The sequence below is a fragment of the Abramis brama genome (assembly GCF_963993115.1).
Source record: "Abramis brama genome assembly, chromosome: 18".
In the NCBI taxonomy this organism is placed as follows: Eukaryota; Metazoa; Chordata; class Actinopteri; order Cypriniformes; family Leuciscidae; genus Abramis; species Abramis brama.
This window is the reverse complement of record NC_139980.1, coordinates 5,290,605-5,318,123: the sequence shown is the minus strand read 5'-3', so window position 1 is coordinate 5,318,123 and position 27,519 is coordinate 5,290,605. Positions and strand designations below refer to the sequence as shown.

Genomic DNA, 27,519 nt, shown 5'->3' with positions numbered 1-27,519 from the left:
AGTTCACGTCATCGAAAGCAACAGATATGAGCTGCATTTAATTGATAATCAGCTAATTTCAAAATCAAAGACCACAATAGGAGAGAGCGGCAAAAGCCCTGGTAAGATGATTTCATTTCTTTACTTTTAATGAAGATGATTGTGTGTTAAGCATCTGCGACTTACTTTCACTTTTTTTTGTGATAGTTTGCGCGTTGGCTTGATGAATAGATGCTCCGCTGCGGTGATGCGTGTTGCAGTAGCACCGTCATTTCTGGCTTTATGTCATAAAGCCTATAACACGCTGTCACACGTTTCTTTTTTAGCATTGTTGGGAAGAGTAAAATTTACATCATGTGGTTTCAACAACCAGATGCATTTACACTTGTCCAGTTTCGTCTGGAATGCGGCCCAGACCTCCTCCTGATGTGGTTTGAGCGATCGGATTTAAATTGGTCTCGAATGCGTCTCGGAGGGCATTTACACCTGGTCTTTTCACGATCAGATAGCTATCCGATCACAGAAAACGCATGAAGTGGCCAGGTGTAAACAGCCCCTAAGATGGCAAAATCTGGTCCAATTATTCTACAGAAGCTGTGAAAAGCTCTGGGCTGTGTCAGCACTAGTGATATATAAATCATTATTTGTGGGTGATGTGTATATATATATATATATCAGAGTTCCCCAATAACTACAACTAAACACTCATTTTTCCATTAGCACTCTTCTCAACCGAGATAAGATCACACTCTGGAGACAAGGCTGAAGGTCACCGGGGGTTGATGAAGTTCACCCTGAGCATGACAATGACGGATTGGGAAGAGAGAGAAAGAGCTTAAGGGCAGTGGGGAAAAAATGGTTGTTGAAGCATTTGGAGATGACTTGTGTCAGCAGTCATGACACCTGATGGACCTCCCATCATTCCAGGAATTCACATGGAAAGATCTAATCCCCCGTATATTATACTTTGATTTCCTCAAAAGTGCACAGCCGAATTTCTATCACAGCTTTTCACTATGGTATACATTTTTTTACTCTATTCCCTCACATTAGCATATCAGCCTGCAGGAATTAATAGTTTTCTAAACTAGCCAGACTCTCTGTACTGATAGATATTTATATAAAATAAAATAAAAAAATGATGGATGTATAATAAACCTTCTTATACTTACAATAATGCTGTAAAGCAGGACAGGAAGAGTGGTCTGTCTTTTACCTTTTAAACTGTGTCAGTTCAGTTCACGACTAATATTGCATGCTGTTCGCAGTCACACAAAACAAATAATGACTTTTTGCTTTACTAGCATGTGAGAGACAGGAAGCAGTCAAAGAGATGCTTTTATATATCTGAATCTGACTCTCTCTCACACAAAAAGAAATTGGCCTCATTGGCAGCCAAATCATTTGCTGTTCTACTTACAGCCTCTTTTATCACAGTTTGGCTTCCACGTGTCGTACACACTCACTCACTCACTCATTCGCACAGGCTGTCTTTTCTCCCCAAAGCATCTGATCAGTGGGGTGAATCGGTTAAAGGCAGGGTAGGTAGGATTTATTAAAAATTAAAGATCCAAATTTGTTAAAACTTTCTATATATATCAATACATAATTAAAATGTAAGAACTCTGAAAAAAAGAGTATAAAAATCAAGTGACTCTAGACCGTTTAATCTGTATTAAACACAGCTCATTATTTCGATTCGGGACGAATCAAAGGATTGGCTTAGGCGACTGTCACTCTCTCGCAACCATGGCAACCACCCTTTTGCCACACAGCACCTGCCCACTTGCGCGCGACCGTTTGATTTGAGGAGTGCGAGAGGCACGGAACCTGATCACACCTCCGTCCAGTAGATGGCGGTAATGCACTATGTTTGCAAGCTGCCAATAAAATCTATCGAAGAAGAAGAAGAAGGCACTGAACCTAGGAATACCAAAACAATGGCAGAGAAAGAGCAATCTAAATTTACAGTACCGGCATATGCAGTTAGTGAAGGCAAACCAGGCAAAAAAATGCCCCTTCCCCTCCGCTTGTCTCAGGTAAATAATGCGTCCTCTAGCTCAGCGGTCGGAGTCGCGCGTTCATGTGTTTTGGGGGCGTGGCTTTGGAAGAAGCACAGAAATGAGGGGTTGGAGTGAATGGAAATAATGAGATGTCTTTAAAACAGTCGTGAGAGGTCTACAGACACTCGATTTTGATACTTTCTTTTTCAGAGTACTTACATTTTAATTATGTATTGATATGTACATAAAGTTTAAACAAATTTGAAAAATAAAATTTTTAGACCATTTCTACCTACCCTGCCTTTAATGTGATGCAGACACACTCGTTGAGTTCCTCTCAAACTCTTTGAATGAGTGTTGTAGGGTGAATCGCTCGCGCTAGAAGTAAAGCAGAGCTGCAGTTTTCATGCATTTCAACCTCTCTTTTGTTAACAGAAGCTCTTTTCCTCCCAAAAGCCCCCATTTAATCAAACACCCCCAGCCTGTGGTATAATCCCAATATGAACTCTCTATCACCCTTCACAAATACAGTACAATACTGCTTAATGATAAAGAGAATGAATGTGACAAGAAAACAGTCTCTTTATCCGCCCCTGCAGCATTCCACATCATTTAAAGGATTACTTCACTAATACATTTTAAAAAAAAATCATACTATTTACTTAACCACACATCATTCCAAACCTGCATGATTTTATTCTGCAACAAATATAAAGACAGAGAGATGAGGGTGAGTAAATAATGATAATTTTTATTTTTGGGTGCACTCCCCCTTTTAAAGGATATAATCAATTATGATACAAGTAGTGGAAACTCTACTTTATTTAACTTTGAGGTTTAAAGTTGCAGTCATAAGAGCTTTATGTCTGACTATGTGTCTTTATGTCTTGCTAATAGCAGAGAACATGCATGCCTTGTTCTCAAATTCTCACATGTAAACGGATGAGAATTACTATTTCACATTTCAGCAGCACCCAAATCTACATAAACCCTCTCAACAAGCATTTCATTTTCAAAAGAGAATATGAAAAATAGAATATGAATAATATAAAGAGGAAATAGAAATTGGCCAGACAATTAAACTAAACTAAATCAATATGAAAAACACACTGAAAGCTATAAAGAAACCTGTGGGGGACCAAGCAATCAAACCAAGTTTGCTCAGCAGATGTCATTTTGTTTGACATAAGAGATACACACACACACACACCTGCAAAAAACACTTACATCCAGGCCTGTTTCCAGAGGTGGTACAAGAAGATGACATCGAAACACGATCATGTTGTAAAACCACTTCCCACTGACAGATAAATGCCAGTGCTTAGACACATTATACACAGATGCACATCGACACAAACATTTGCAGACATCACAATGTGAGAAAGGCCACAATGACACAAAGCAACACACTTCAGAAAATGTCCAAATGCTCAGTATAAACTCAAGTAAACAGGCAGACAACATGTACAACAAAATTATCAAATAAATAAACAAATAAAAGGTGACATGTTTTACTTGTTCCTGTTAAAAATGCAAACATAATAAATGCAGGGAAATGCATGTTATATTCCAGATTTATGAGTGGGTGTGCACTGATTTCTGGGCTGATGTCATTTTCAGATTTGGCAGACATATCATGCTCTGACCTCTGAGCTTTTTTACTTATAAGCAAAGCACACAGTCATTTGACCTTGGTGATATTAAGTAGACTATGCCAAACATAGCCAGTTTGTTTTGAAACAAATGAAGCATATGTGTCACACACTTCATAAGACGCTTTATCCTGCCAAAGCAGTCAGTATCATACTCACTAAAAAGCCAGAGGTTGACAACAGCTGGCACACTATCATTACGAGACACATTTGTGGGTGTACAAATCTTGCGCTGCGTCCGAAATCGAATACTTAATTACGATATAGTATGCGAAAAACAGTAAGCCAATAGAGTAGAATGTCCGAATGCATAGCATTCGGATAACTGGCGAGATTCTGAAGTGCGCATTTGATGGACACTTTACTATCCCATGAGGCCATGGGAGAGTATTTATTAATGGAGGTGAAGCAATGCAAATGACGCTCGTACATAAGGGGACATAAAGGGACAGTGCTCAGCTAACCAAAGCAATGAAAAAAGTTTGAGGTCTGTGAATTTTTTTTAAATGTTTTTGAAAGAAGTATTTTGTTATCACCAGGGCTGCATTTATTTGATTAAAATACAGTAAAAATAGTCATATTGTGAAATAAACGGTGTAGTATATTGTATACTGTATTCAGAAATAATTCTAATATGCTGATTTGCTGCTCTGACTTTTCTTATACCAATGTTGAAAAAGATTCATTAAATGCATCCTTGCAGAATACTTTTGACCGGTAGTGTACAAACACACAAATAGCCTAGATAAAATGTACAATTATCAAGACATTTCCCTTCTTTTTAAACAGACATTTTAGTTTAAACTGAAACACGTGTGGTTATTCTATTAAAATAATTTAACCAAATAAGCAACTAATATGAGTGAGATGAATTCTGACACTGGAAACACATCTCACCAGTCTGAATCAGTCCTAGAGTTACAAGCTCAAAAGAAAAGTCACACACACTCTTAAAAACACCATAATCACTTTAAATGAGTCCTCCCTGTTTTCCATTTGGGACTGATCACAAACCCAGCTGCTGCTGCCTCGCTTTGTCAAGCTTCACAGAAACCAGACAGAAATTGGCTGTAAATAACAAAAGTACTATTGTCTTTCAATGGAGCAACAGAGCTGTCTACAGCCAGACGCATAATGGGGAGAAATTTAGAGAGACGAAGATAAAGAACTGTGAGGTTTGTGAAGAAGATGGGAACGTTGTGGTTGCGTATTTTCGCTTGCTGCACAAATTTTTTGAATTACAAACATGCAATTATTTCAACCCAACTTGGTAAATAAAGCATGTAACATTTGGAGTTATGAACCTACATCAGCCAAAACTGCCAGATTTCCCTTCATCCAAATGGCTCTATTCTTGGAGAAGTGGTCAATGTGAGCGTGCTTTACAGTCGTCATTCAGTTTTAAACTATTATGCAATTACAATGAAACACTCCATTTCATCTCCCTACTCTTTATTTGGCTGAGTGTGTGGTTCAGTAAACTGGTATAATAAACTGGTGTATAAATACATCTAGACCAGTGAAGTCTAGACTAAAAGCAAAAAATATGTGCTCTAAATTAATTGCTAATGCAGTGTAACTGTCTGACCACTTGAACCACGTTCACCTCCAAACATTAAAGAGTTTAAACCATTAGCCATAAAGGGGATTATATTTTCTGTCCTTTCCATTTAGTCATCTCATGGGATCTATGAACAGCAACATTCTGGATTAAAGTCTGAAATATAATCCTGTCTGAAAACTCAACATGAACAAAGTGTCTTCATAACCACAAAAACAGACATCTGTGAACTAGACAGAATTTGCTAAAAAAATAAAAAATGCTTGTAATTGCTCAAATTTAATCATTGTAACTTGTCCAAAAAGCCCACTAGAGGCTGAACATGCAACTTGATGAAAGACTGGTGGTACATTTTTTAATGATATTTAAGTTGAGCTCAGAAACTTCACTGAATGATGTGAATGTAATCTATATTAGGGATAAAATAATTTCAAATGGGTTTATTAGGTGGAGTCTTTTGCCACATGGCTTTAAACCTCCACCCGTTCCTGGGTGGCACTGTGACCCTTGATTATGTTCAATCAGGTTTAATGGTCTTGAACAGCACCAAGCGTAAGAAAATTACAGTGGAGCAGTTCGTGAAAAATGAGTGCAGCTGTGTCAGCTAAGAAAAGATTTGTGTTTAAACAACATTTACTTACAGAAACATCTTTACCTTATAGCCATTTACCAGAATCAAATGTTTACACAAACACACAACTTATGAGAGAAACACTTTGTGCAACAGTCGGACAGCCCCTTTTTACCACAGTTCTACTGCAATTTGCTCTCAGGAAAAAAGCGTCACACTAGGTGTTTAAGCTCTTTGCGACAGTTTTTATTTATAGACCAGAGACTAATGGCCACAACACAGCCTATCATTTTATTAGCGCAAAGAGGTCTGTCAGAAGCATATTAATCACCGCAGGGCTTTCTTAATGCCGAGTCAATAAGGAGACAGAAGAGAAAGTGACTGACAGAGATAGAGAATAATGTCACAAGAAATCACACATTAGTCAGAAAGGTTGACCAAGGCAAAAAACACTTTAATGGAAGTGCTGAATTGATCAAATGTGATTAACTCAGTGATACTCTAATGTGCATAATGATTTAGTCCATGCTAACAGGGAATGGATGACAGCATTTAGAAAGATTATAGGATCTGTCCATGTCCATCAGGGTAGTTTGGAATGTTCAGAAACAGGAAATTAGGGAACATTTTCATCAGAGAGGCCAATGAAAAATGACCTTTCCAATTTCCTGTGACACCCTTCCACTTCCTGCTCACTCTGTGTGTCTGACAAGCGAGCAGGCTGAAAAGAGGGAGGAAAAATGACTGTCTTCAGGTGCTAAATGAATCTAATCGGCTGGAAACAGATTTTAACCCCTCACAGTGTGCTATTGTCTGCGGAGCGAGTTGCGTGGAGCTCAGTGGAAACTGATACGCAGAGGTCCAGCTCCGTGGAGACCATGAAGATGAGATAAACAGTGTAATTGGTTCACCACACTCCCTCAGATCAGCACAGCAATATGGGCCCATATAGCACAACAGATTCTTGCCAAGACATACATCATGTCCAATAAATGCCACTGGCGAACACAGGGAAATTAGGATTAGTTTACAATCTTGACAACACAATAAATCAGTTGGCTGATTGATTCAATCAAACAAAGGATTTTTTAATTTTTTTTGTTATGTGGCATCATTTTGCAGAAACAACCAGAATAAAAGTTTACAATATAGATTCCAGCTATTTTGGCCTCAGATTCTCAGTTCCTGATCCATCTGAAATAACCAAGCCTCTTCAGTCACAGCTGAGTGCCGCTGCAGCACGGCTACTTCAAATAACAGATTTCATAGTTCAGAACATTAGAGCAGAGCTCATATTAACAATTACAATCATGTATCTCTGGAGAGGTTTCATATCGGCTTGTTAAGGGAGTGGAGTCCCTCCTCAATACTCTATGTTTTATGGACTCATATTCTAAAATAGTGCACATCTACAACCATTAAAGTGAAGGGCCCAGAGCTGCCCCTCAGTATAGCAGATTAAATGCTGAGTCTGACTCTCATGCTGCACAATGAAGAGCAGTCATTTGCATTATTATACTCTTTAATGCTTACCTTTATGTAAATATCATTTTGTCATTATTTTTATCATCTGCTCTCACTGAACCATAACCTGTCAGCATCAGACGGAATCTTTTTTTCATCTATCCATTTAATTACCCCAACACAGAAAATAATGGAATACAAAAATATAAATAAAATGCAATAGAATAAAATGGAATAGAATAGAATAGAATAGAATAGAATAGAATAGAATAGAATAGAATAGAATAGGAGTTGGGAACCAAGAACAGATTGCTTATTCAGAATTGACTAAGAAAAGAGAAAAAGAGAGAGAGAGAGAGAGAGAGAGAGGAGAAAGAGAGAGAGAGAGAGAGAGAGGGGGGGGGGGGGGGGGGGTGTAGAGGAGAGGAGAGGAAAAAAAAGAGAATTGAATTGAATGTTTTGTTCCATTAACGATTCTTCCACCAATGCAGCAGCATGTAACACTGTACTAAAATAATCTGTCAGTTTTTCCTACAGTACTATTCAGTAGACATTATAACACAGATACTGAATCGTATAAAGCTTAGAATACAGTGCAATCAATCAGTGTATTAAAATCCTGAACGAACAACTTAACAGACAATAAAATCATCAAGAAGTCGGTGTGAACACACTTTTTCCAATTCACCCTACTAAAAATATCAGCAGAATTATTAATGGAACCACTATGGAACTGGAAACATTAAATTCCGTATGAATTCCTTATGACAAAACACAAAGCAAAGCAAAACTAAATCAGAATAATGTAAGGAAAACAGAATACAAAGTCTAACCAGGTATGAGAAATTGTGGGAACTGTAATTCATTGCTCTGCTGATGACACACACACACACTCCGAGCACAGACTGCAGGCGAGCTGAATGTGTGCCAGTGAATGTTCAGGCAGACATTATCTGAATGTATAATTGACAAGAAGGTGAGGGACGCTGGTAGGTGAGTGTAGACTGGGTGGTATGAGTGTGAGTGTGTATGTGTGTGAGGCTGGCACATGGGGTGGAGGAGGGCAGGTTGTCTTGAACAGGAACACACGAGAGAGGAATGGCTAAGCAGTCACTAATTATTTCTAAATCAATATTATGACAGCAGGAGCGGAGAAGTGCACGGTCAAATCCCAGTCTGTCAGATTTCAGTCCGGCTCAGTCCTTTGTGCATCTGTAAACTGTGCTTTCCCTCGCTCACTCTTTTCTTTCCCTCTAGTGTGATTGATTACAGGGATATTCCTTGTGTGCAGGGCTGTTAGGAGATGCTGAAGAGGAAACAGTTATTGATCAGACATCTTAATGTGTGCACCTTTGTGTCGTGATCATTGCAGAGCCCCCTTTTAAATACAAGCTAGGCTTAGCTTTTTTACACACAATGCGGGTTTATTTTATCAATAATACATCCCTAAATCCCACTCATACTTACAAAGGAGTTACATTTACACTGAAAATCCTCACTAGAAGATGTTCTGACAAACCTCCATCAAAGTGTCGGGTCAATAGAAAACAGACAGAAGATCTATGGGGGAAAGTCCAATCTCATATAGGCTAATTATGTCTGATAACTCATTTCTTCAGGTCTGGCTCTATCTGTATTGTCTTCTCACATCAGGGGCTATCCTAAATCCTGAGACCTGCTGATCAGACCAGATGTGATGATAACAGACCACATCTCTCCATTTAGCACAAATCTGCCTGTAGGCAACCAACTAATGTGCCATACAGTAACCCATGCACATAAAAGTACACCTTTATTTATTTTTATATACAGTACTGTTGTACTGTACTTTTTCTGTTTCTTCATGTAATCACAGACGGACTCGATGATGGTGAGATCAGATCATACCGGCTGTTGTCAGACTCCTTGTGCATACACAAATCTCACTGGATTATTACAATTAATGGCAAAAAGAAGGTTTGGACATGTAAACTGATATTTCCTACTGACACACTACAGCAAAAGATATAAATAACTGACTTAAAACCATTTTTTTGGGGGGGGGGGTATTAACATGCCTAAGACTTTTGCACAGTACTGTATGTATACAGTATTTATTTTAAATATATATATATATATATATATATATATATATATACACATTTAATTATATATATATATATATATATATATATATATATATATATATATATATATATATATATATATATATATAACATCATTACATTGTGTTTTTATTAGAAGGTCAAAGTCTTCTGCAAATTGTCTTTTTCTTAAATGGAATGTGGTTTGAAGGGGTTGGTTTGAGAAGATATAATTGGACCTCAAGGCTCACAATAAGCATCCTCATTGAGATTCTTCTTTCCTTGTTCTTTTCCTTGCTCTTTTTTTCCTTGCATCTAGAGCTTTTACCCTATATGCAGACTTGTGAATTGGTAGAAAAAGGATATCCAAGGTTGTTTCCATGGAAAAAGCAAAGCGGAGTTGAAAAGCTCTTTACTGCACTGTGTGACAGGGACCACTTAACCTTCAGACCTTGACGAACAACACACACTAAACTCAGACAGAAAGATGACATACTGTATGCAAATTAACAGTCACTGAACAGACCCTCACAAACACTTGGGGTCGTTTCAATGATTGCTGATTTACAAATCTGACAAAAGGAGAAAACAAACTTGGATTTAAACATGGCAGAGCACTGCAAAAACCATATAAACATCTTAAGACAAATGAAGAATGCATATAGGCGGCTGTCTTTTAAGGCAGCATTCTAGTCGGCACTGACATTCATAGGTAACCAATTTGAAATGCTCTACATGGGCTGCAAATCCATGACACACCAATAGAGATTCACACAACAGTGACTCAGCATGACACGCAACTGATTTTTGTAAAGTTTAACATAAGCATGTTGCTGAAAGTTGGAATTGAGTTTGATATCCTCCAACTGGATGAAATCAGAGTTTGTGTCCATTACACTACATGATTTTCTGTGAAATCTGTCAACTCTGACTCCCTAAAATCTGTAGACTGGAAGTTGTGCAGTGCATTCCATTCTTAAGCTAAATGGTGTGATGCTCTAATAAGCGAATAAAATTCATAACATATACTAAGCACAACGATCAATTTCTATTTACATGCCTGATTTGTTTCAGTACTGAATTAAATGCTTGTTTTTATAATCGACAGCTACTATCAATCATGTACACGATCATATCCATGCACTCTGTTCTGCTCTTTGTAATGCAGATAACAGCATCAAAAATGCTGTGTAAATGGTTTGACCCAAATGTCAAAGACTTATCTACCACTTTATCAAGTTTAATATGAAGGGAAACTGATATGAAGACATTTATGCATTTGATCCCTCAATAACTGACTTTATTTGTCTTTATTCTTCTCCTTTCACCAGTTCACACAGATCATCTCTGCCCATCTCTTCTTCATCACTCTCAGCCTTCAGTCTCTTCTACCGCCTCTGCTTTCCTCCCCTCTCTCTCGTTCTCTCTCACCTTCCACCACTTAGCGACCAAGAGCCAAACTCAACATCTCCTCCTGAGCCCAAGGTCACAGTCTTGCTGAGGAAATAAACACCCGTCCTCTGCCTCTTCTGCTCATGCTGTTGCCCTAGCATTAACTCACCTAAAAGAGCATTAATAACCTGAAAGAGGGAATATTCTAGCAAGGTCACTACAGTCCAATGAGACAAATCTCATAATGACAGGTTTCACTGACAAAGACTACAACAGAAATAAAACGCACAAAAAAAACAAAGAAAACCCCTGCACATTCAAATTCAATACTGGTGCTGTCTTTATTCAGTCACACACAAATCTGGTTTGAAACTTGTGCCTGTTTAGTGACAAAATTAATGAAAGAAGGAACTAGTAAAATAGATTTGAACAGCAGCTGAGGCTTCTGTTAGATGAAAGGCTCATTAATACAAGCAGGCCTTTTTACTTCCTCCCTGATTAAAAGATGCTTCCTTTTGCTCTGGGTGATATCATATCAAACCGTCCAAAATGACTTAATGAGTCCATAATGCTACTGGAGCTTTATGGGTACTTAAATAAAAAATACTTTTGAGAATTTGACACATCCTGCATTGTACATCTAAAACTACTTTAAACTATGTTTTAAACTTTAAATGCAGCTTATATTAATAGAGAGGATTCATATTTTAAACATTTAAAAATAATAATGTCACATTGCAGGACAATGTAAAATGAACTTTCAGAAGGCAGAAATAAAACACCTAAAATAAACAAATAACTATAAATGCCTCCAAAGTCCTAAACGCTGCTCATTTCAGTCATTCATATACCTTGAATTAATACCTTCATTATCACAGGCAACATACTGTATGGTTGTCATGACTTTCCTTCATGTCATGAAAACAGAAATCTGTATGTGTCAGTCTGGATTGAGAAATAATTGAACTCCGCAACACAGGAATTTTCACTTCCTCTTTCAAACTGGCTCTGATCAATATAGAAGCACTCATCCATTAAAAGCTGGAGGCAACTAAACCAAAAACATGAAGTGAATGCACATCTGCGTGGTCGCTACTTCTAATGCCAATATGTCAGCTGTAGCAGAACTGAATACAGTAAAGGCTTTCAAAAGACCTGCAGTAAGCAGCGCTGAAGGCTTTTTAGTGTTCTAATCAAGTGAAATGCTTCTGGTGGATGCTGACTGAGAGAAACTGATTGCAGACAGGCTGAAATTCTGGGGAACAACTGCAAGGTTTAGAGGACAAAAAAAAAAAATCCACAGACAAGTCTTAGTGTACCATCTGATTTCATGAGCTTTTATTGTGATTTGACTTGCTTTTTTCTTTCAGAATACACTTGATATCAGAGTTATAGTTATTAGTATATATATATATATATATATATATATATATATATAAATTGACAGCCCAATAAAATACACATAAAACATAAGATAACTAATGCTCAAATTCAAAAGATCACATGAAGATGACCACTGCAGACTAACATATGAAACCAGAGATGCTCAGTAACTCAATTACTCAACAGAACAAAATCTGATTAGTCTAAGAGCACCAGGGACACACACGCTGTAAACTTTTATGGATACACACATACAACAACAACAACATCCCTTGTGTATCATAAGTTCTAAACCTTCGCATTTAAATCAGATCATCCTTTTGCTTACACAGAAAACTGTAAACAAAGGCAACATGAGCCAGAGAAAACAGCTGCTGAACCCACCAGGAGAATAATGAAACGTCTGGCAAATTCTCACAGCAGTGTCTACGGTAAATACGACTCTTCTTAGCCTAATGAAGATAAATCCTGTGGGTCTTTGGCCTTAAATCACAGACATTAATTAGAACTAGCATTTAACCAGAATGGCGCCTAAAATGCGAGGTTTGGACCAACATGCACTCTCATCTCGGTACACTAACAGCCATCATTGTAATTGGCTAAATGCTTATAAAATATTTAAATACCTGTGTGGAGAAACCGTGTCTGCATATACAGTGTGTGTGTGTGTGTTTTCATGCGAGCTTAATTTATTCAACCTCCTCATCGCCATGAGCAACAGCCTCTGAGCACTGAAAATCCAATCAGGAAGGAGGAAAAAACACAGCAAGTGGCATTCAATAGCGGGCCTAATGAGTCTGGTATTTAGCCACAGATGTACACACACTCACATATACACAGCACTGATTGGGGGAAATAGGTTTGATATTTAGCTCTATATATAACCAAATGAATATTACACTGTTAGTGTGTGTGTGTGTGTGTGTGTGTGTGTGTGTGTGTGTGTGTGTGTGTGTGTGTGTGTGTGTGTGTGTGTGTGTGTGTGTGTGTGTGTGTGTGTGTGTGTGTGTGTGTGTGTTGTGTGTGGGGTATTTTCGTGATCAATCACTGTAGTGCTCGATCACGGCAGAAATGCTTGTTTTAAATGCTGCCTTAATTATGGTGGTTTTGTTTGTTTGTGTGTGTGTGTATATGTGTGTGTGTATATGTGTGTGTGCGTTCTGTGGAGAAGCTGGTGTGCATATCAATGCTTCCACGGCATATGGCTGAATGTCTCAGGTGCAGTCAGGATACCAGGGGTTTAAAAAGACAGGTTGATTCATTAGAAGAAAGACAACAGATTAAAGAGAGACAGAGACAGACAGGATGACAGAAGAAGGTAAGCTGTAGAACCTGACATCATAAGTAGTTGTTAGTATTTGTCAATGAAATAATACAACCAAGGTTTGAAATACCAGTCGTGGCATGAGAATAATGAAAAACATGAACTATACAAGCAGATGATGTCAATTACAATTAAAGGATTAATTTACAGGATGCAGTGTGAGGAAGTTCAAACATTAAAATAGTCAGCTGTCCAGAACACACACATCAGTGTAAAAGTCAATGACAATGATTTTTTCAAGTATTTCATTGTCATATTTGATTGTTATTTATCATACAATTTCTGAATGATCATGGGACACTGACTGAAGACTGGAGTAATGGCTGCCTAAAATGTTCTATTTTAATATGTATTTTAAATTTTTCAATATTACATGTTTACTATTTTTGAACAAATAAATGCAGACTTGGTGTACATAAGAGACATCTTTCAAAGACATTAAGATGATCTCCTGCAGTACTGCCACACAATCCCTAGGGGTCACAGACATGGACACTGTCATTGACTTTCACAATATTGCAAATTGTGTTGTGAAGGAACAATGACTATTATCAGCTAAGGCAAAAGACAGCACAACACAAACTGTCACAAAAGATTCAGCTTTCCTTACCTGTCAATTATCCACATGACCATGTGCAAGAGAGGAGAGTGACAGAATGAGACAAAAAAGAGTGATATTAAAACAGATGTTCTAACAATGAAACACTGTCAGAAATCACATCACGTCAAAAAAATTCTGCAACAGAATACTTGAAAGTAACTAGCTTGCCAGTCTCTTTCTAAACAATAACCATGATTTACTATGTGCATTTGCTGCCAATGAAGATTAGTTCAGCGTGAAGAGCTCTAGCAAATCTGTTCTGTAAAATTCATAAGAAATGTTCCCAACTTCCCACAATAGCTCTCTGCATTTGCCCATCTTGAGATGCTCTTTACGTAAACATCTGATTTTGCACAGAGACAACAAGCTCATCTCAAAATCTGAATGATCTGCCTCTCACAAACTCGCATACTCAGATTGTTACTAGTGTTGCTGTCGCTCTAATGGTCTGGGATCTGAATTCCACTTCACACACAAAAATGGTTGACTTCTTTTAAAGGGCATCTGTGAGATGGCAGTATTGATTATAATATGACTTTAAAGGGGAAAAACATTGCATGTGTTTTAAGTCTTGCTGTGTATCTAATGGCTGTCTTGACAATCTTGTCCTCAAATTATAGGCCACTCGAGGCTTTACGCCATTTAGGCACTAGCTCTCCTTGAATTTGATCTTTTCAAGTTCATTTGGTTCACAAAACCGGTCTAAATGATTTATGAAAAAAAAAAATCCAGTTATCAATTTACTCAGTGCATCGGATAACATAAAATTAATGATCAATTATTCCAAGTGGGGCTTTTAACATGGTGTCTTTATTGATAATCACAACATTTTCACTACAGCTATCATATAGCACTAATAAAATACTTGAGTGTCAGGAGGAAAAAAAACAAGGATAGGTGAAGAAGGCCATGCAGAGTCCTACATTACTGTGCTATTGCATAATACAAAACACATTCTAATACACACACCAACAGACCAAATTCTAAAGCTTTTAGAATTAGAGTCTAAATACAGCAACAGAAGTGCTAAAACAACACATTAGGAAGGTGTTTGCTTTCACACTGTAACATTTGGTGCACTTAGATGCCAGATCAGCAAGCATCTGCATCTAACAAGCATCAGTTTGCAGAGCGGCACTGCGTATCAAAACCAAATCAAAACTTAAAGGTGCAGTATGTGATTTCCCAAAATCGTTGTTGAACAATGTTGATATATGAAATCAACCAAAACAAACACACACAGTGGTTGTCTGAGTGATTTTCAGCCTTTCTCTTTTGTAATGTCTCTTAGCCATCTCTCTTTCTAAAGTCTTTCTATACTCTCTCCTCTCCCATCATGAGTGGACACGCCCCCTACTACTGATTGGCTATAAGTTTGTTATGGTGCTCTGTCCGATCCACTTTCAACAGTGTTTTTCAAAAATCGCTTATTGCACCTTTAACAGCTTGGAGTTTAAATGTTTCATAGGCCACACTGACAGACAAAGCAACCGACTGACAGAGAAAGTATGTCAGTGGCATAGTTTAAATATGTCACTCTTTAAATGAATGTCATGAATGTCACTCCCTGCCAGAAGCCTACGATCGGCCAACGAGTGACGTCTCGTGGTTCCATCACAAAGAGCCACAAAATCACTTTCCAGAACATTCTCATTCACAGTTCCAACTTCCATGCTGGTGGAATGATCTCCCCACTAGAGGTCTGCACTTCAGCGGGAGTCCCGCGGGACCCGCGGGTCGCAACGCAAAACAAATTTTGAAAGGTCATTGCGGGAGCGGGCGGGATGATGAAGGTGCACTTGCGGGTGCGGGCACGGGGGGATGATACGCTGCACTCCCGCAAATTAAATATGAGTTTAAAGTAAAATATATAAATGATTAAAGTAGCGTATATAATTTGTAGTTGTGAGGGAGATTCTGTTTGGCAGCAATAAAAAACGTTTTAAGCAGCCTAAACTTGTGGATGTTGTCGTTTGGGGTAGGGCGGGGCCTAATCTCACGCACACTTGTTTAGAGACAATTCCTTCCCGCTGCTCCGTGTTCGAATTCGAAAGCTTCAAGTTCAAAACAGACAGAATGGACGAGGAACAGAGCACCTCTAGTGCTTCAGATATAGGCCTAAGTACTTCTCTAAAGAAAGGCACATTTACTACAAAAAAATCACGAAACCTCAAATCAGACATTTGGCAGTCTTTTTCGGTTGTGCATGATGGAGAGGGGAATCAACTACCTTTTGCCTGCTGCGATAAATGCCAAAAGGTGTTAACATACAACGGACACAAATCGCATTTTTTTTCCAAGACCTTTCGTGAGACAGAAAGTGAACATCCATCCTGCCTGCCGTCTTGCGGGCGGGAGCGGGACATAATATCACAGATGCGGGCGGGAGCGGGACTAAAAATGACAAATCTTTGCGGGAGCTGGACTGAACACTGCGGGAGCAGGCGGGAGCAGGACTGAACATTGTGTCCCACGCAGGTCTCTACTCCCCACCTTTATCCGGAATGCAGAATCCCTGACAACATTCAAAAGACAGCTGAAAACCCATCTCTTCCGTGAGCACTTAACCTCATAAAAAAAAACTAAAAAAAAAAAAACTTTCCTTTTCCTTTAAATCCTCACTTATCGGGCTGATGCTACTCTGAATAATGCCTGAACTTCGTATTTTGAGCACTTCTTGCGTTGTTTTTTCCTCTTCACTATGACTCGCTTAACTTAGTCCTAATTTGTAAGTCGCTTTGGACAAAAGCGTCTGCTAAATGACTAAATGTATGTAAATGTAAAATGTAAATGTTACTCTCTCAAACAGCCCAGATATATGCCAAGGAAGATACTGTAGCCCAAGAGCATCTCTTGAGAAGAAATGAAACAAAATCTCCTCTCCTAACAATACCAACCAATCATTTAATCAATGATCAAATTTACAACAAACAAATTTATATAGTGACATCACAAACCCAAAAATGTACATAAACCCCGCCGCTGGGAACACGCAGTCCATGTTGAGAAGAGGAAGAGTTGTTGTAGTAGAGCACATTGTGTGTCTGCTCAAGCTGTTGCATCGTCTTTTCACATGCAATACAGTATACGTAACACAAATGCAATAGCATGTCACTCTGTAGGCATCTTACAACAGTTCCCACACAAGCGTTTTTATGGATTATCATGGCAGAATATGCTTATTGAAGATAGTTAACTCCACATCAGCAACATCAATTCATCAACTAACCATTCAGTAATGTCTTGTTGCATTCTACATGTTGTCACTTCTTCAGTCTCTCCATCTTTGTCCGACTTCTTTTGAACATAAAAGGCAGAACAGTTTCTGACATTTTAGTGCATGTCTGCGTGAGGTAATCAGAGCTGCTAACACAAGATATTGAAGCTCCGCCCCCTGTGCTGGGAGCAGCAACTCATTTGCATTTAAAGGGACACACACGAAACGACGCGTTTTTACTGACCCTCAAAAATCAACAATATTAACATGCTGTAAAAATTAATCTGTGGGGTATTTTGAGCTAAAACTTCACATACACACTCTGGGGACAATAGAGACTTATTTTACATATTGAAAAAAGGGGCATTATACCACCCCTTTAACAAATTCAGAGCATGCCACTTGTAAGGAACCCTTCAGTTTAATGGTTGATGCATTATAGCATCACAGACAGCACTCAACCCCCAAATACTGACCTCTCACTGAGTCTGGAAAGATAGTCTGTGACCAATGGCCATCTGACAAATAAAGAGAAAAGTTACACTCTGTCATGAACTGCTCCGAGGCTCGAAGGTAGAGATCCAAGTGCAGCTTTTATTGAAGGGGTAATCCAAAGGCGTAATCCAAAGTACTGGCAAAGGGTCAAAACACAGGTAGGCAGTCCAAACAAACAAATAAAGAAACAAACTAACAAAACAGGCAGGGACCAGAGGCAAGAGAGTAATCCAGGGACCAGGGCGAGAAATTCAAAAACCAGACAAGAAACCAGGGAAAATGCTCGGAAATGCAGACTAACAGTACAACAAGACTTCGCGGTGAGTGAATGAATGAACGTGGTATAAATAGACAGACTAACAGGATGAGACAGGTGAATGCAATCAGTGAAAGAGGTACAGGTGAATGTGATCAGTGATAAGTGATGATGAGTCCAGGCAGTGAGTTATGGGAACTGTAGTTTGTGAGTGAATAGGAGAGTCCTATGTGGAGTGCCCTCTGGTGGCTCTCAAGGGCACTCCAGCTGGTGATCGTTACATAGCCCCCCCTTTAAGGAGCGGATTCCAGACGCTCCTAAACTGTCCAGGAGGGAGGTGGAGCGGAGGCGGACCCGGGGGTGGGATGGAGGGCCAGGCCCGTGGAGCGGCAGAGGACCTGGATACTGCAGCAGGATGGGAGGCCAGGGCGGATCAGGCTGTGCAGATGACCAGGGTGGAGCAGGCTGTGCAGGCGACCAGGGGGGAGACAACCCTTCAGGCGGCCAGGGAGGAGACGAACCTTCAGGCGGCCAGGGCGGAGACGACCATTCAGGCGGCCAAGGAGGAGACGAACCTTCAGGCGGCCAGGGCGGAGATGACCATTCAGGCGGCCTGGGCGGAGAAGACCCCTCGGGCGGCCACGGCGGTGAAGACCCCTCGGGCGGCCACGGCGGTGAAGACCCCTCGGGTGGCCACGGCGGTGAAGACCCCTCGGGCGGCCACGGCGGTGAAGACCCCTCGGGCGGCCACGGCGGTGAAGACCCCTCGGGCGGCCACGGTGGAGGAACTGGAACTGGCACCACCGGAACTGGTACCACCGGAGCTGGCACTGGAACTGGCACCACCGACTCAGGAACAGACACAGACACTGGCTCAGGAACTGGAACAGACACAGACACAGGAACTGGAACAGACACAGACACAGACACTGGCTCCAGCTCAGGAACTGGAACAGACACCGGCTCAGGGAAAGGCATGTCGGCAGCCATCTCTGTAGAGGGTAACTCTGCTGAGGACACTGGCTCGGCGGAGACCATCTTGTCCCGAGACACTTGCTCGGCGGCGGCGACCATCTTGTCTGGAGACACTGGTTCGGCGGAGACCATCTTGTCCGGAGACACTGGTTCGGCGGAGACCATTTTGTCCTGAGACACAGGCGTGGAGTCGGCCATCTTGTCCAAAGACACAGGCGTGGAGTCGGCCATCTTGTCCAAAGACACAGGCGTGGAGTCGGCCATCTTGTCCAAAGACACAGGCGTGGGAAGAAGAAGAGGAACAGATTCAGGCTCAGTATCAAGATCAGATTCAGGCTCAGGAACAGATTCAGTCTCGGCGGGACGAGACACTTGACGGGCGGACGTGACGTGAAGCTCAGTCTCTGGATCGGCAGAAGTGACGTGAAGCTCAGTCTCTGGATCGGCAGAAGTGACGTGAAGCTCAGTCTCTGGATCGGCAGAAGTGACGTGAAGCTCAGTCTCTGGATCGGCAGAAGTGACGTGAAGCTCAATCTCTGGATCGGCAGAAGTGACGTGAAGCTCAGTCTCTGGATCGGCAGAAGTGACGTGAACAGTCTCTGGATCAGCAGAAGTGACGTGAAGCTCACTCTCTGGATCGGCAGAAGCGACGTGAACAGTCTCTGGATCAGCAGAAGCGACGTGAACAGTCTCTGGATCAGCAGAAGCGCACTCTGAGCTTGACGGGACCAGCGGCGGCGAGGGCTTTGAGCTGGTTGGGACCAGCGGCGAAGAGGACTTTGAGCTGGGCAGGACCAGCGGCGAAGAGGGCTTTAAGCTGGGCAGGACCAGCGGCGAAGAGGGCTTTGAGCTGGGCAGGACCAGCGGCGAAGAGGGCTTTGAGCTGGGCAGGACCAGCGGCGAAGAGGACTTTGAGCTGGGCAGGACCAGCGGCGAAGAGGACTTTGTGCTGGACAGCGATGAAGAGGGCTCTGTGCTGGGCAGCGATGAAGAGGGCTCTGTGCTGGACGGGACCAGCGGTGAAGAGGGCTCTGTGCTGGACGGGACCAGCGGTGAAGAGGGCTCTGTGCTGGACGGGACCAGCGGTGAAGAGGGCTCTGTGCTGGACGGGACCAGCGGTGAAGAGGGCTCTGTGCTGGACGGGACCAGCGGTGAAGAAGGCTCTGTGCTGGACGGGACCAGCGGTGAAGAGGGCTCTAGCCTGGCAGGCATGTCGCCTGCTGTCTCAGGCGCGGCGGGCATGACGCTTACTGCCTTGGCTTCGGCAGATCTGGCGTGAAGTGCAGGCTCGGCTGGACTGGCGTGAAGGGCAGACGGTGACATGGCGTGCCACGGAAGGAAGCTCTCCAGACATCTGGAGAGTGCCTCTCTCCAATCCAGACCGGAGAGATCGGGGAGCTCCCTCGGGTCGACCTCCTTAGCCCCCAGCCGGTAACACAACTTAATTGCCTCGTCCCCCAGAGAACAAGAGGCAGCGAGAGGAACAAACCCCCAGGTATACTGGAACAGATCGAGGCTATCCAGGGCCAAGGCTGCGATCTGTCCAGCGAACTCCCGGCTCATGCTGGGAAGATCAGGCGAGATCTGTACTGCTGCATTCCTGGAGGTCATAGCTGCTGGATCTGGGTGTGGCGAAGTCTTCTGTCATGAACTGCTCCGAGGCTCGAAGGTAGAGATCCAAGTGCAGCTTTTATTGAAGGGGTAATCCAAAGGCGTAATCCAAAGTACTGGCAAAGGGTCAAAACACAGGTAGGCAGTCCAAACAAACAAATAAAGAAACAAACTAACAAAACAGGCAGGGACCAGAGGCAAGAGAGTAATCCAGGGACCAGGGCGAGAAATTCAAAAACCAGACAAGAAACCAGGGAAAATGCTCGGAAATGCAGACTAACAGTACAACAAGACTTCGCGGTGAGTGAATGAATGAACGTGGTATAAATAGACAGACTAACAGGATGAGACAGGTGAATGCAATCAGTGAAAGAGGTACAGGTGAATGTGATCAGTGATAAGTGATGATGAGTCCAGGCAGTGAGTTATGGGAACTGTAGTTTGTGAGTGAATAGGAGAGTCCTATGTGGAGTGCCCTCTGGTGGCTCTCAAGGGCACTCCAGCTGGTGATCGTTACACACACGTTCATTCAAATCTCACTTCTATTAGCTCTATTTATGCTTACCTTCACACATCTCTAATGTCATGTGTGCTTATTATTATGCAAATAAGCAGCATTAATTAGCGCCCTGGTCGTCTGAGTGAAGCTTAATCTCTAATTCATTAATACACATTACTAATTAGGCACCGGTGTGGTTTTATAACTCACAAAAATGACTGAGGCACCCACTTCTTATCTAATCAAATCAATTAAAGCAAGAACCGATAACAGAGGAAATCCGGTTACTCTGGAAGCATATCGCTCAACTGCTACATTTGCATGATTTGCATTTGTTTGTTGTTCCCAAGATAATATAGTTTAGAAAAAACATTGCAAAATTTAGACTGATGTAAAACCTGTATGACTTTCTTTCTTCTGTGAAATACAACTAACTATTTATATAATTTGTCCATACAATGATAGCCAATGTAGCCAATGGGGTCCATTGTTGTTTCGGACCCCATTTATTTTCTTTACGGACAATACATTTTTCAAAGTATATTCTTTACAATAGCAAAGATTTACAAAAACACTAAACTAGTTCAAGTTCAAGTGTTATTTCTCTCTTTCTAAAGATGGTATGACATCATTGTATTATTTTGTCTCTAGAACAGTGACATGGCTGAGTACTGAAACCACTGAACTTTAATAGTGTTGTTATTCAGTGTTGCGTCAGAGAGACTCCAGTGTCTCAGGGGCCACAGACCCACCTCTGTACAACACTCTCAATAACAAACAGCACCAGAGTACAGTAATTACACTTTGACTCTTTCTCTCTCTCACTCACTTCCCTTTTTGAAAGAGAAGGGGAGAGAGGGAGAACTGTCTGTGAACAATCCTTTTACTCTCCTCCCTCTGATTTCTAAATGTTAACTTGTGTTAAGTCAAGCATGCTCAGCAGTCAGCAGCCCAGAAAACACTGGAATCACACATAAAATCATCCACATCTGGCATTAAGACAACAAATATACATATATATATATATATGGCTAATTCAGCATCTGTCTATAGCAGTGGTTCTCAAACTTCTTTTACTCCAAGGCACCCATCCTCTACGAATCAATACTGCAAGCCAAAAAAACAATTATTCTAGTGGTATTTTCAGTGCCATGTTTATTTTTTTAAACAAAATATATTCAAGATAGATTTAAACATTCAGTGTTCTTTTTTTTTTGCACACATACTTTGCAAAAATGTCACCGCAGACATTCTTTACAACTTAAAAGTAGGCTACTTACTTACTCTGCTCAGTTATACAGTAACTTAAACAAATAAACAGAAGTCAATCTGCCATACTAAACAAGACCACAGGAAGATGCCAAAGGACTGCATATAGCTACTATACGGATCCATTTAGAATTATTAAACACACCAAAATACAACTGAAAAATAAAAACATTCTGAATGTGTGGAAACTCAGCGATCTGAAGGTGGGTCAATGTCATGAGTGAACTGTGTTTAGTGTTTAACAGTTCCTCTATCAGAACAAGCAACTGTGTCTGTGTTCAAAGCGTCTGATGCCCATGTGTACATAAACGTTACTGATCCTCACAAACTTGAGGCATGACAACGTGAGCATCCATTATAAAACAACCACAGTACATTATTTTTGTCAACTATGCAAATATATTGAGCAGTGTTCATGCAGAAATACGATGTTATAGCGATCAGAGAGCCAAGAGGGCACATACACTGTTTGTTTGCGCATCAATAATAACAGACTCGCGCATGCCTAATGTACAACTCCTGTATGTCACTGTAATAGTCTTTACCTTTATTACAATCGTTGTCCACAGTGTGCGAAATACCCGTCAATATTCGGGGGGGTCCCCGTCTCCCGATTGTTGCGCAATACCGATCTAAATTTTCTCAATATGCAGTAGGCCTATAACATTACAATATTTCATGGATGCAACAAGCCAAGACAATCAGTCTATAGCCTACATGACAACACACACGCACACACTTAACAATTTTTTGATAATCCCATGGTGCCTGGAGAAGTGGGTATACTCTTAATTTATGCCCCAAATAATTTTTTAAGCATCCCAGCAAAGGACGAACGCTCTGTGTTCTAAACAGTGACATGTAAGACTAGTCTTGCATATTAGTTCACCATAAAATGGGTCAGTAGTATTTGCACATTATCACTTAACTTTTGCTGCTTGACCAGGGAGAAAGGATCATTATGAAATTAATATTAGCCACAGAAGAGGAGCAGTTTTTGTAATTAATACTGGCCCACAGACTACAGGAAGAGACAACTAAATAATTATGAATTTTGAGTGATTTTTCCCTTAGTCTATTCACACAAGAAAATTGAACAACTATTAAAGGGATCACTGCATCACTGTCTTTACTGGGTGCAGGGGCGATGCAGCTAGAGTTGTATAAATACAGATGTCCCAAAAAGTATCTTGCTAGGGGGGTTCGGGGGAAAACTTAGATTTTCCCGATCTCGACATGTGCATTTTAAGGTGTTTTAGAGGTGCTTTAAATGTCTGTGGGCAGTAGCATTAAGTTGTTTTTTTTATCAGAAAACAGATTTTTGTCAATGAATGATCCACAATACAAAATGGAAATGCATAATGTTTATGCTTATTGTTGACAATACACAAATCTCATATTCGAAACGGGAATGGCCTTAAGAAATTATTCAAGGATTATTTTGCATAGATGTTACAAACGCAAATGAAATATCATATGCTATACAGTATAAGCAACACAGTTACATTGGCTAAAGTTGTTTGGATGCACATTGTTTTATAACAAGGAGAGGCAAAGTTGTGCATTACAATGCAGACATGACAATAATTTGCACATCTGGCGCACTTACAAGAGCAATCAACTTAATGCATGCCAGGTATAGCCTATCGAAAAAATTTAAAATAAAATAAGGTATAGCCTATCGAGCATGGCACGCAATCAGTGCACTTGTAAATGAGAGCCTGCAGGATGAATGACCGATCGTGATGTGACAATATCAGCCTGCATTTTGTTCGCAGATTTAGTCACACAAACAGCCCAAGCGGCTCGTGACAGAACGGAAACCGACTGAATGACACTTTAATTTAAGTAGAAAATCTCAAATGAAGATCGTGGAACTCCAGCACACTTGTTTTCAGATCATCCGCGCTTCTTCAGCAGCGTAGAAAGCGCGCGCATGGTTGCCAGATACTATTGAAAAGACCGAGTAGAAAACGTGTTCTTTTAACAGAAAACCACTGACTGGGGTTTAAATTATTGAAATCTGGCAACCTTAAGCATGAACGCTCGTAAAAACAGTCTGTAATGTGTTGTCTCCTCCTTTATTCGACAAAAAAGTGGTTTTGGTCAAGTTTTTATTTTAAAAAAAAAACCACATTTCAGTAGGTGTTTTTTTCAGTAAACTTTTTTCAGTAAAATTTGAGACCCCCTTCAAATTTTGCTTTTGAGGCTTTCAGGGGGTATCATGGGTTAATCGGGGGGGTCGAGCCCCCCCGGACCCCCCCGTATTTTGCACACTGGTTGTCCATCAAAACTTTATAAGCAACACTGGTTTTCTTTATCCGACTGAGAGATGTAGTACGTACAAGAGAGGTGGTTTACAATTTAACGTATATATAATAATAAATTAATGAATTATATTCATATATTTAAAATAATTTTTTGTTATCTCGTGGACCCCCTGGAGGAGCACTGAGGACTCACCGGTTGAGTACCACTGGTCTATAGGATTCCAGAAAGATTCACACATGGCTGGCATCTTTATGAGACTCATTTTCCACACTCCTGCATCTGGAGAACGACATACCCTTTATAATGATCAAAGCTAAATGAACATGAGGGTGATTACTGCAGCCTGTTAGATGCCTGAATAGAGAGATTGTAAAGAAAATTGCAGGTGACTGATGTAGCAACCCTGTTCAAAGGTAACTGAGATGAGCTCCTTGTAACGGCTAAGGTGGTTCTGGCCGGAAAGGAAACTGATGCAGATTAGATTGTCAAATGACACTCTAAGGCACAATAAAACTGGCAGAGGATAGCAGTTCCCAGGATACTTTGCATGAGACAGGATGGAAAGTTAAATGTTTAAATTAAATGTCATTTTATGTACCGTCCCACATCTGAAATTTTGCACATGCTGTCGACATTGTTTTGGTGCTTAAAAAGGAATTATGCAAATCCGGTAATGCCACAAACCAATAGCTGCTGTTATGAATAGAAAATGCAAACCTCTATTTTAAACAAATGTCTTTACAGCCAGCTTTCTGCAAGCAGTAATAATGCAACATTAATTGCATAAGACAAATAGTATTGAACATTTAAAATAAGACTCGTTCTATGAGTGTGTTTGCACTGAAAATAATGAAAATGACAAAATTCTAAAAGGTACAGCACTATTTCTGTGAATTTAGCATGTGGTTCAACTGGATTATGGGTGTTTAGTGAAGACAACAGATGTTTTTGCAGTTAAAACACACACACACACACACACACACAGAAAAGTGCTACAACAGTGATTTTGCCACCAAGGTCTCTCACTGCGCAACCCTGCTGAGAAAAGAGCACAAAATAGAGTGATTGATGGCTTGTGAAAAAGCAAGAAACTTGTTTCTGGCCTCCATTAGAGAGAAGTCACATCAGAGCATTGTGGGTAATGTAGCACACAGTAGGCAAGTCATGGAGAAGGACAGAGAAATGATAATGAGATTTTAATCTACAGCTGTCAAAATGTAAAAAGACTGTGGCCAGGGTTCTTCATGCTTGTATACAGAATGTTTCCATTAAATTAGTCGACTTTTGCGGTGTGGTACACACTCTCATTTCAACAATTAAAGAGAAGCTGTGTAAACATCGCTCAACAATAAACCGCTAATTAAAACAGAGATAGAGGCAGACTCAAGAAAAAACAAATAAAAAGGGTCTCTCTAAACCCTTTACAATCCATTAAACATGATAGTGCTGTTTTATCAGTGCCTCAACGGAGAGATTTCCTGGCACAAAATCACCAGCATCATTAATTCCTGTCAGTAAATCAGTTAACCTGGATGACCAGACAGTGTGTCCCTTTATGACACTTTCTAGTCGAGAGAAAGAGCACTTTCTTATCAGGCACAGATCTCCCTTCCCTTTGACCCCAAGCTAGTCTAGGGACATTCCTGCTGTTAGTGTACACTAAAAGTCATTTTATATGACAAGAGTGTGCCAAAGACGGCTTACTAAAAAGGTAAGTGCAAAGTAAATCTTGTGCAAAGGAAAATATAAATTGTCTCTATATATACTTTTTGACCCACGGGCGACCCGAGTTCGAGTCCCGGCTTGTTCGAGTCCCGGCCTTTCCCGATTATGGGTTGTGGACCTTTCCCGATTCTGTACCCCCTCTCTCTCCAACCTCATTTCCGGTCCACTCTACACTATCCTGTCCAGTGCTCGAAGTGGGGCGGTACTCACCGGTACGCAGTACCGGCACTTCTGCATTTTACTCCAAAGCGTACCTGCACGTTTTCTTGCGTACCGCTTCTTCTCGCATGTAGCCGGTACTCTACCACTGACAAAAAAAGCGTCAGTGTCACGCCCATTTCACATATACTCCGTTTGCAATGCGAATGCGGAGCTTATTTTTTTCCGCACCCATATTAACAGGTTAGACTAGAGCTTCACACTGCACGCGGATGCGGTCCGGCAATGCGTTCCAGGAGCGGTGCATATACAGCAGTCCAACGATCGTTTCCACACCGAGTCTATTTTTGCTGTGCGGCACGCGCTGAATTAAAGTGACAGCGTGTGGTTCGATCGTGGTCAAAATTAACACAGAATATGACATTATATATAATTTGTATTATTTAAAATTACTTTTAACATTTAAAAACAGACGTTTTCAAATTCCAAAGCTTGCAGAAGATTCCTAATGGCAATACTGACTTAGGCTACAGCTTTCCTGGTAGCCTTGAGTGAATTAACTTGTCTAAGAAAATGATTCATAAAACGTAAATATCTGTTGAGCCTATGTTTACTTTCGTCATTGACACAGACGAAAATGAGAAGACTAAGTTCAGCTTTAGGAGGGGAAGAAATAGGGCAGGATAAGAAGAGAATAAGAAATATGAAGATGAGAGAGCAGGTATTGACAAATAATCTAATGACAAGGTTTTAAAGATAGCCTATTTCTTATAATTTTTTAGCCTTCAAAAGTCCTAAATTGCACATATGTAGATCAGAGAAATCCAAATTTTCTCGGGGGAGCATGCCCCCGAACCCCCCTAACTACAGGGGTCCTTGAGTCTGGTTGTCCAGGGCACAGGAAATTGTTAATCCGGCCCCGGGTGAAGGCGGTGAGAGTAAGGCAAGAGAGTACCGGCACCTTTTTCCCCCCACTTCAAGCACTGATCCTGTCACAATAAAGGCAAAAATCTTTAAAAAATAAAATA

At 40.7% G+C, this 27,519-nt stretch overlaps 1 protein-coding gene across 3 annotated transcripts in view; it reads right to left on the bottom strand.

Annotated features, from left to right (window-relative positions):
* Window positions 1-27,519, bottom strand: part of sash1a (SAM and SH3 domain containing 1a) — a 232,718-nt gene that overhangs the window by 107,717 nt on the left and 97,482 nt on the right. The gene's annotated exons all lie outside the window — the stretch shown is intronic.